Here is an 11,610-nt window from a genome sequence, read left to right on the forward strand (position 1 = left end):
TCCCTTCCCTTCCCTTCTTTCTTTTGTCTCTTTCTGGCTCCATGATGGCCCAAGGAAATGTGCAAAATTTCTCACTGTTAATAACCATTCTAATTATTTAATTTTAATTCTTCTTCTACATCTCACCCTGGCACCTTGAAGGTTTAAGTAATACAAACAGAATTGTCTCATGGTCTTTCAGATATAAACATTATCTCTTAACTTCCTAGGCTATGAAACGAGATTATTAGTGTCCTGCCAGCTTTTCATTCAGGCTCCTCTTTCCTTGGCTTGTCAATGACGGTGCTGTTCTTCAGTCTTCCCATGGTCTTTCCACTGTATATGGCCCTATTTCTTCTCTCACAAGGACACCAGTCATATTGAACAAAGGCTTATTCTGTGACCTAATTTTACCTTAAGAATCCATTTTAGGCCCTGTCCATACTGAGATAGGGCTAAGCCTTCGACAGATGAATTTAAGAACACAATTCAACCCATAATAATATATTTCGAAGATGTTTATTTGTTTATTTATTCATGGGTAAACATTTAAATTCTAATATAGGATAAGAAAATCTGAAGCTTCTGCATAGACTTTCAGGTATCCCCCCCTATTTTTGCGCCCTTGTCCCCATTCCTGCCCTTGATGATACTTGGAGTTTCCCAGGCCTGAAGCCCCTTCCTAGCTTCTATATTGGCTCCTTCCTGACCTCCTCTCATTTTGTGTGCCTTCTACAGCCACTTCATCTGGCTTTCCTGGGACCACTCCACCTTCTCTGTCCTCTTCCTGCCCTCCCCTTTGTGGATCTTTTCCAGCTGTATCCTCTGCCTTGCTTCACACCACTTCCTTGTTTTTCTTGATCGTCTTGTTTTGGATGTTTGTTAAGCCCTCCCATCTACTATGATCCTTCCCCTGCTCTTTGTATTACCTAGGATTTATACCGAACAGAGAAAGAAGAAGTAAAAGAAGTGAATTTTGACGAGACTCCTCTGACTGCAGTGGGGAAAGCAGGTGGAAGTGAATGAGGAAAATGAGTGGGAGTCTTTGGTTCTTACCATTAGATACCTACAGAAGGAGCATCACCCAAAAGCAATGAAGGGCCCAAAGGAAACAAAGACTAAGGATGTTGGTGGCCATGCCACTGTCTAGGTTTGGGTGGGGCAGGGCTTCCTTTCAGCCACTGGCCAATTACTTTCTCAGCATCTGGCATGGGTGTTGTTACCTGTCCCTTTGTTTTGCCATAAGTTAGGAAATAATAGACCCGGGGGAGATGACTCAGAGCATTGGGAAAGGGGCACGTTTCTGCTTCTCTCACAAGCTCTGGTCATGATAGACAAGACTGACCTTTCTATTTACATCATAATACATCGAATTTTCTGTTTTAGGCTCCAGATAATGGATGGAGGGTAGTGAGAGGATGTGTGTGAACTTTCTCTCAGGAAGGGCAATTTGCAAGAACTAATCATCTGACAATAGTTGGTCTTAAGAAAGAAATCCATCAAACCAAGCATCCTGACTAAGTATTTATATTCATGACCATTACTGGACTCAGAAAAAAGATTTCCTGAAGAAAGCTCCAAGGAATATTACTGGTGCTACAAAGGAAAAAGGGAGAATTAAAGAAAAGTTAAATAGATTATTTTACTGCAGAATTGTTTTTTTTATTATGCACTGTCCAAGATCCCCAGGTCTGCAGAATTCCCAGATTGTTTTGCCCACCAAACCTGTTTATTATGTGACTAATTGGGAAACAAGAGGAAGCATCAAAAGCCCAGAGGCATTTAATGAGGAATCTAGATACTTTTTTTTCTTTACCGTTTAACATTTAAGACCATGGCTAGGGCTATTAGTAATTTTATATTACTTCTGGGAGGAAACTAAAAATGGTACATTTTGAAAATAGGGTCTTAGATTATGGAGATCCATCTATTTGCAAGGCTTCTGGGCTGTCTGCTCTAGGAAAGGTTTCCTTACTGCGAAGGATCTCCTGAGCCTTCACTCGCCTCCTGTGAAAGGGTCAAGTCTGCCAGCTTCCAAATCAGGGGGAAGGTATTGGTTTGTACAGCAATTTAGCCCAGTAGAAATGTATGGGCCTGCCTTGCAAAGGAGGATCAACTTGGAGCAGAAAAAGCAGAAGTATCCTGGATAATTCATTGCAATGGGTGGCACTGCACTCTCAGAAATTCAAAAAGGAATTTGATTGTTCAAGAGGCAGTAAGCAAAGAATCCTGCAAAGGCGAACAGAGACTATTGGCGATCCACATGCAGAAGCTATAGGTTTCAAAGATACTGCTACTGAGTGTGGCTTCAGACCTATTGTGATGACCTTTTCTCCTTCAAGGCTATAGAAATTGTGGTGCTCACTTCTATCCTGAGTTTATAATTGCTTTCAGGGGTGTACATACTTCTTTGCCTCTTAGCTTGATTGTGAGCATCACCTCCCCCTTCTCTGTCATCTGAGAGCACATCTGGTAAGTGTGCTGTAATGGAGATGTGGAGTGTATCCTGCTTAGGAGAAAGCTAAGAGCTAGCCTCATCGTTATGAGAACCAAATCTATGTCTGGAAAAGAAGGGCATTTCTTCATGTTTCTCTTTGTATAAGTTTGAGAAGTGATCTGAGCACCAACACTTCCAGGCTGGACTTGAACAGCAATGAAGTGTAGTGTTCTTATTCACAGAAAGTTAAATATAGAGACATCTTTGAGTTGCCACTCATTTTCCAACTTATTTCCTTTGTACTTTAGTTCTAAGTAACTGTAAAATTCTACCATCTGCTAATGTACTTTTATCCCCTCGGAAACAACAATAATTGCAATAATGGGATTTTTTTATTTGAATGGAGAAATACAATTATACAATTGGATAGATTTCTTCTGTTAAAAGTGTTATTCATCTTTTGAAAAAGAACAGTCTATGTAATGAAAAGGTATATGCTCTCCCAATTCCTGAGTTAAAGACTAATCTTGGATGTGATGAGATTTGGGGATAGGTCTTTGGAAGATAATTAGATTATGAAGGTAAAGACCCCCTCTTAGTGGAATTAGTGCCCTCGTAAAAAGATAGGTAAGAGGTGTTTTCCTTGTCCTCCTCCACCCCCTCTCCTTCTTCCTCCCCTCCTCCTCCTCCTCCTCCTCCTCCTTCTCCTCTTCCTTCTTCTCCCTCTCTCTGCCTTTGTCTCTGTCTCTCTCTATCTCTCTCTCACACATCCTCTCCCTTGATCTTGGAACTCTTGACCCTCAGAACAATGAGAAAATAAATTTTATTGTTTAAGCTTGCCCAGTCTATGGTATTTTGTCAGAGCAGTCTGAACTGACCAAAACAAAGAGCACACATAACTCTAATTTTTTAAATTTATTTTTATTTTTTTCTTTTTGTTGGTCGTGGTGCCTGAACTCTGGTCCTGGGTGCTGTCCCTCAGCTTTTCAGCTCAAGGCTAGTGCTCTACCACTTGAGCCACAGTGCCACTTCCGTTTTTTTTTTTTTCTGCTTAAGTGGTGCTGAGGAATCAAAACCAGGGCTTCACACATACAAGGCAAGCGCTCTACAACTGAGCCACTTTCCCAGCCCCATAACTCTTATTCATAATGGAATCTGTTCTGATAGCTTTACTTGAGGATTTTATTAAAAACAAAAGAACAAGGCAGCTTTGTAACTCTTTTCCAAGAGTAGACCTCTGAGTATGGCAGTTGGGAAGTATCACAATGTAATTCTGCCTCCATTCCTTATCACTTAGTAATAATCACAGTATAATTCTGCCTCCATTACTTATTAGTCTTAAACAATTTAATTATTTAAATTTTCTAATCTTATTTCCTTATCTGTCAAACCAATATAAAAATGTAAATCTCTCTATTGTTCCTCCTTAGGGCTCTAGAATTAAATAAGAGTGTGTTTTGGGTCCTAAGAATATATTAAGTAGCTGGGCATGGTGGCTTATGCCTATAATCCTAGCTACTCAGGAGGCTGAGATCTGAGGATCGCAGTTCAAAGCCAGCCTGGCAAGTAAGTCTGTGAGACTATCTCCAGTTAACCACTCAGGAAACTAGAAGTGGCGCTGTGGCTCAAGTGGTAGAATGCTAGCCTTGATCTGAAGAGCAGAGAGACAGCACCCAGGCCCAGAGTTCAAGCCCCACAACTGACAAAATAAAAATAAAAACATATATATATATATATATATATTATAAGCACTCATTGAACACAATCATTTTGGTTGTTAATAATGTGGGTACTGGAGGAGGCAGCAAGGCTCAATAGGAAATGTACTCATTACCTTGCTCATGTAACGGTAACCCCTCTGTACAGCATTTTTACAATAAAAAACGTACAAAAAATAATGTGGGTATTGTTACTGCTGAAGGTAGCCAGTTATATCTCCGATCTTCAAACAGTAGAACTCTGTGCTCAGGACTTACAGCACTTAATGAATTTTATGTTAATGAAATAAAAACAAACACTGCCATTAAGCCTTCATCTTCTAATACTAGAGGCTCTTCTCAGTCATCCTGCTGATGTAAGAAACTTTTGCTTGTTGGTTGGTATTTTGGCAGTACTAGGGATTGAACTCAGGGCTCACTAATGCCAGACAGGTACTCTGTCACTTGAACCATACCTTCAGATGCTTTTTTGCATTATTTCTGAGGTTAAGATTTCACCTTACACAGAGGCTTGCCCTAGCAGCAACCCTCCTACATGTGTCTCTGCAGAGGATGGGCCCATCCTCTCTCCCCAGCTATTGTGCTGCCCTCCTAGCTGGGCTGACAGACATGCATCACCTCACACAGCCAGTGGTAAAGGTTAATAACTAAGTACTAATGGAATCTTTCAAACTTCTTCTTGCCTAGGCTGCTTTTGAACTTCAACCCCTTCATCTGCAACTATCAAGTAGCTAAGATCAAAGGCTTGAGCCAATACACCCAGCTTAAAGAACACTTTAAAATAATAACTTTTAATACTTATTTTAGATTTATACAAAAACTGAGCAGAAGATATAGCAATCCCATACATTCTTTCTTGCCTGCTTTCTCCAGGCATGTTTTGCTTCTCTTTAGTTTTGGCCTTAACATTACCATCTTTAGTTTTAGTTTTGCCTTAATATTACCATCTTGCATTTCAGGTGGCATATTTGTTGCAACTGATGAGCCAGTATCCATGAACTATCATGAACTGAAGCCCATAGTTTACATTGGGGTTCATTCTTGGAGCTGTGCATTCTATGAATTTTGGCAAACACATGCTATCATACATCCACTATTACAGGGCTGTTCAGACCGTTTTCTGAAGATTCCCTGGCTCTTCCTAGTCCCTGGAAACCTCAGATCCTTTTATTGTCTTTATAGTTCTGCATTCTTCCAGAATGCTATGTAGCAAGAATCACATAGTGTTTAGTCTCTACCGTTGGCTCCTTTCATCTGCAAAATAACTCTTTCAGGTTCTAGTATGTTTATTAAAATGAATATATATTTTTACTTGGGAATAATGTCATTTTGACTCAAGAATTATTCAGTTAGCTAATTACTTAGTAAATGCCTCCTTGCTTAAGCTCTATTTCCACATGCAATTCTATTCTCAGTCTAATCATTTATTGATCTGACTAAACACCTGTACTCAAATGGAGAATTTTGCAGCTGAGGGAAGGGTTAAAAACAGCAATTAACATGAATAGTAATCACGTTAGTAGAAAAATGAAATGCAAGGGTATATGGCTATTTCTTTTTCATTGTACTAGCAAGAAAGCTATTCTTTCCTGCTAGGAGCTTCTGTTGTCCCATGAGCCTGCCGTGGACAGGTCAGGTATCCATATTTGACATGTACGTCCACCATGTCATTTGGCCGGGGTCCCCTTTTGGCTGCCTGCAGCTTAATTTGCTGCTAGACTGCCTTCCTATCAATCCATTCTGAGTCTATGCTCTGCTCAAGGTAATAAAAAAAGAATCATTCATCACACATTTTTAAATTCCCCTTTTACTCATCTTATTTGTCTCCTTAGATGGATCCCTGGAGGCCTCTCCTTCCTCCAGATGGAGGCAGGAAGGTGGGGGGGGCACCACAGGTGGGCACAGATGCCTTTGTACCTCCCCAGGAGACCAGTCCAAGACTATCAGCCTTCTTCCGGGCTTAATTTCCTCTGTAATTTCATGTTCATCCTGTTCTACTGAATTCTTTGAGATATAGTTTCTTCTACAGCCTTTCAGCTTTCCCTTAGCTTCTTAAGGTTTTACATCTTTCAAGTACTAATAAACACTCCACTGGTCTTAATTTAGAAAATATGCAAATGTATGTGTGTATATAATTTATTTTGGCATAACGAGTTTGGAGACAGAGCCTTGTGCTTGCTAGGCAAATGCTCTGCTACTTGAGCCATAACCCCAGCCATCTTTTGTTTTATTTTTCTAACAGGGTCTCAGGTTTTTCCCTAAGGCCTATCTCAGACTGGGATCCTCTTATGTCCCCTGAATAGCTTGGATGATCAGGCCAAGCTTGTTGATTAAGATGAAGTCTCATTCAGTTTTTTTTTTTTTTTTTTTCTGGACTGGCCTCAGTGTGATCCTCCCAACCTTCACCTTCCAAGTAGCTGGAATTACAATCATGAGCCACCACGTCCAGAACTAGTTTCCTTTTTTGTGTGTGCAAGTCCTGGGGCTTGAAGCTGGGAACCTAGGTATTGTCTTTGAACTTTTATGCTCAAGGCTAGCACTCTACCACTTGAGCCACAGCTCTGGTTTGGGAAGGAGTGGAGTAGTAGTTAATTGGAAATAATCTCATAGACTTTCCTTCCCCAGCTTTGAGCTGGCTTCAAACCACTTCAGTCTTCAGATCTCAGCCTCCTCAGTATCCAGGATTACAAGACTATTTTCTTAAAAACCATCTTTCTGGGCCCATGAATTTTTCATCAGGCATTTAGGAAGAGACAAGAAAAGAAAAGGCTCTTCACTGGACCATGTGAGACTGGATGATTTGAATTTATCTAAAGGAGTCCTGTCTTTCCCCCATCCCTCATCTCCTAACCATGTCCACAGCAGCACTCTACCCTACCCCACCCCACCTCCCAGCAACACACACAAGCTGTGGAGAGATGAGACAAGACAGGATGGAAGAACCAAGAAAGAGATGGCAGATGGCTCAAAGTTGGGTCCTGACATCTACCCAAGTGTCAGATAAGCAGTGTCAGAGAAGATGTCGTACCATTCCACACCACCTTTGAGGAAAGGACCAAAAAGCAAGAATGAAATGAAGAATAAACTATGCAGTGGTTAAATTGGTGTTTGGGATTTTTTGACATATATTTTTAAAGCAGCCATCTTTGTATTTGGTGGAGTTTTATCAGAAATCTACAGTGGAGAACTAAAAGTTGATGAGAAGTTTCTCAGGAACCAGATGCTGAGACTTTTGTCTTTTTCCTGGAAATCTGGGACACGGAAGGCTCCATCTCTATTTGTCAAGCATGATAACAGCTTCTTCCAGAAGCTTTATATTCTTGTCTCTGGTCCTTAATCCTGGATTCCTGCTGGGAAATAGGAATTATTACGTTACATAATACATAGATGAAGGAGAGAGTAAAGTTCATTTCCAATATAGTGTCTTGTGAGTATCATTGTTGCAATGGGTCATTCTGTGTCTTTGTTTCAGCATTTTGTTATTCCCCTTCTCCTCCCCAAATTAGATAAATGTATATACAAGAGGCAGGGTACCCAAAGGTCCCATGGTTTCCCTTATTTTCAATAATTAGTATATGTCTAGGATAATCTTATCAGATGAGCAGAAAAGCTCAAAAGCTATGTAACATGACCATATAAAATGATGCTAAGCAAAATGAACCCCAAGATATGGACACAAGAGGATTTTCTTTGTTGTTGTTTTTAATGTATTATGTGATTTTTTTGTTTCTTTTGTATGTCTTCCCCCCATATTTTCTTATCTTAGGGAATGCCAGACAGTCAAGATTAGCCTGACAAATTCAACCCAAGGCAAGTGACTTCTGTTTCTGTGACTGTTCCCAGGGCTGTGTCCCTCAGACTATACACCTATGACCTGAGAAAGGTTCTGATCCTTGAACTCCAACATCCCAGCGTGTACTGAAAGCGATTCTTAACGCATCCTCTCAGCATTTCTGAATATTTCCATATCCCAGGCTCTGGGCTTGAGGGTAGAGATAAAAATGAAGAAGTAAACCTCCTTGCTGCCTTTGAAGTATTCGCTGCTCATAGAGGAAGACATACTAAGTGCCAACATTTATGCTGAGCACTCTGATTGGTACAGAAAAGTCCTCCATGGAGGAGGCAGTGCCTAAGATAATAATGGAAGGAAGAGCAGCTATAGGTAAATAGCAGAGAGAACGGAGAACAATACACTGGAAGCAGCTTAGATAGAAAGATGTAGAGCTGTGAGAAAGGTCCCAGCATTCCAGAAATGTCCATCATGTCATATAGGGTGTTCAAGAGAGGAATCTCTTGCAGGTAAGCTAGAGAGATCAATGAGGGTCACCTGAAGGACTGGAAATGTGGATCTGAGAGTCAGTGAGGACTTTGAACAGGGAAGTGACACAGCACAGTGTGGATTTTAGAAAATGTACTCAAGCTAGATGGACAAGGTGAAATGGATAACATGCAAAAAGATGATGATAGGAAACATTTTGGGTGTCTACTATGCCAAGCACAACTCTGGAAATAATAGTAGAGGTGTCCATAAGAAATCGTGAGACCAATTTGGGCAAAGTGGGAGCAGCCCAAGGTGGTAGAGGAGCTATTAATCAGAATGATTAGCAGCTTGCCTTTTGGGATCCAAATGCCAGCTCTGTAAGTCTTTACATGTGTAACCGGGCAGGTGATTTGACCTTGTGCCTCAGTTTCTCACCTGTGAAATCAGACTACAGGCCTATGGTTATTGTATTGAGGATTAAGTGAGTTGATCTATGTGTAGCATCTGGAATCCAAGTAAGCACTTTAGCAGTGTTAGTTTTCCTCTGAACTGCATTGTATAAAGCTGGAGACAGAAGCCAGAGCCGCAAGAAATGGTAAGAACAAGGAGAGGCAGGAGGTAGGGCAGAGGCAGACATCAAAATGAATCTCATGGCTTTGACTTGGGCAGTGAGACAGATGGTGAACACAGGAGGAGAGCAGTTGTAGGTGGGAAGGTGATATGATTTATTTGAGAAATATTGCAAACGGAGAGCCTAGGGAACATTCTGATAGAAGTATCCAACCAGTAGCTGTGTGTAGGAGTGTGAGGCCTAGACAAGAGTCTGGAAAAGAGTTGGAGAGCTGGAATTCTCAGCAAGCAGTTGAAGATATGGGTCTCAATGACCCACAGAGAATAGAGTGAGAAGAGAAATGAACCAGAGAGGCAGCCAGAGAAAAGCTAGATGTGAGGATGGCTGGTAGTCTTCACTGGGGACACTATGGCCTAGTCCAAGAATGAGGTAGTTAGACACAGTGGCTCATGCCTGTAATCTTAGCTACCCAGGAGGCTGAGATCTGAGGATTATGGCTCAAAGCCAGCTTATTTCCAATAAGCTACCAAAAAGCTGGAAATGAAACTGTGGCCTGTTGTAGAGCACTAGCCTTGAGCAAAGAAGTTCAAGGACATCATCTAGCCCTGAGGTATGCATGTGCATACACGCGCACGAGCACACACACACACACACAAAAGGAAAAGAAAAGAATGCTCTCATGAGGCCAGAAGAAAAAAAACTGAAAATGCTACACAGAAAAGATATAACAATTCAGATGATAGCCACTGGTTTGGGCACTAGGGAAATTTGGTGGCTATATCAGTGAAGCTCCAGCAAGAACAAGGACACTCCTTTGCTCTGGGCTTTCTTTTTCTTTTAAAGGGGAAAAGAAGGGTGCAGAAAGGGAGGAGGAGAGGGTGAACAAATGTAATCATGCGATTCAGTATCCATTGTGTAAAAAGGGGATTCATGGGCAGGGATGGGAGGGGAAATGTGGGAGAAAGCAAAGGAAGGTGACATTGTCCCCCAAACAGAAATGTACTCATTTCCTGACTTATGAAATGGTAACCTCTGGGTGCAACACCTTAAAAATAACAATACAATTATATATTTAAAAAAAGAACAAGGAAACTCCGCTAGTTATTTCAACAAAGAAAATTTACTATTAAGAATTGGGTAAACAGGACACTATGTTGAAAGCAAACTTTACAACTTAAGGGGGGAGAGAGGAGTTGGGAAGGTGGGGAGGAAAGGGATGGTAGGGGAAAAACCAAGGAGGGGGTAACAATGCTCAATAGGAAATGTACTCATTACCTTACTCATGTAACTGTAACCCCTCTGTACAGTATGTTTAAATAAAATATATATATTTTTTAAAAGAATGGGTAAACAGGGCTTGGAAAAGTAAAAGAGCCAAATGGAATACTGAGAAAACACTGAGCTTACAACTTCAGGAGATAACTCTCTAGAATCAGAAGACCAAAGGGGAGCGATGGGAACCCAGACGCTTGGAGGAGAGATCACAGAGATGGAATCCAGCTCTGAGCAGGGGTACTGCCCAGATGGTTCTGATACCACTGGATTCAGAGAAATAGCAACTCCTTCTTACCTCCTTCTGCTTTCCCATCTCCCTGGAATGTCCCCAGCACTAGAACCCAGAAGAAACTAGGTGACAATGTGAAAAATACAACAGGTAGACTCTTGACCCCAAGATTCAACAGCAAAGTCTAGAAAGATAGCTTTTGGCTGAGAACCAGCTTTATAATCCACACAATGACCCTTGCCAATCTAGTTTTAATGATTTGGAGCTGTCAAGCCAATAGATTTAGAAGCAGAAATGGAGGGTAAATATGGCTCATTTAAATTTTCTTTCCTCAAAATAAAATGCAACTCTCTAGTACCAGCCTTCCATATATGTGTGTTTTGAAAACCTCCAGAGTGCTGTCTTTGATAGGCAGGAGGAGCCCTCCAGGCAGCAGGCTGCCAATGCTGTCAGCACAAACGGGACAAGGGCATTGGGGTCAAATCCCCATTGTCAAGGTGTTAGAAGAGACTTCAGAGTGCTCTGCAGATGCAGAGGATAAGACTCATCAAAACTGGTTATGTGTTGCTATCCATAGAGGAAGCACTGAGTAGACTCTGCCAGAACAATTTATCTTGATTCCTTTTTAAATTTTCTTTCAGAGAAAACTCAAATTTCATGCACCCAAAACACGTGCATGTACACACACCATACTGAAATGGACAGACCTCCCATTCATCTGCCTGCAACACAAAGGCACACACAGGAATTCTTGGAGAAATGGCGAACAGAATAAATCACTATACTGTGTTGAGTTGGCACTGTACAGAAATTATTAGCCATATTGGTCTAGAAATGCTAAACTTAATATTTTTCCATTTGTCCAGGGGTAAATACACTGCATTAAATATGTAAGGTCTTATTTACATGGGTTTGATTACAAAAACTAATAAAGTATCCTCTAAATAATGAAACAAACAAATAAAAAAGAATAAATCACTGGCCGGGTGGGTGGCTGGCTGGCTGGCTGACTGGCAGAAACCATTCTATCTATAATCACTTAATAGAGATGAGCAGCCATCCACTCCGCTCTCCCAGTTTTGTTTTTTTTTTTTTTGGTCCGGTCGTGGGGCCTGAACTCTGGGCCTGGGCGCTGTCCCT

Source organism: Dipodomys ordii, unplaced genomic scaffold (assembly GCF_000151885.1).
Source record: "Dipodomys ordii isolate 6190 unplaced genomic scaffold, Dord_2.0 Scaffold190, whole genome shotgun sequence".
NCBI lineage: Eukaryota > Metazoa > Chordata > Mammalia > Rodentia > Heteromyidae > Dipodomys > Dipodomys ordii.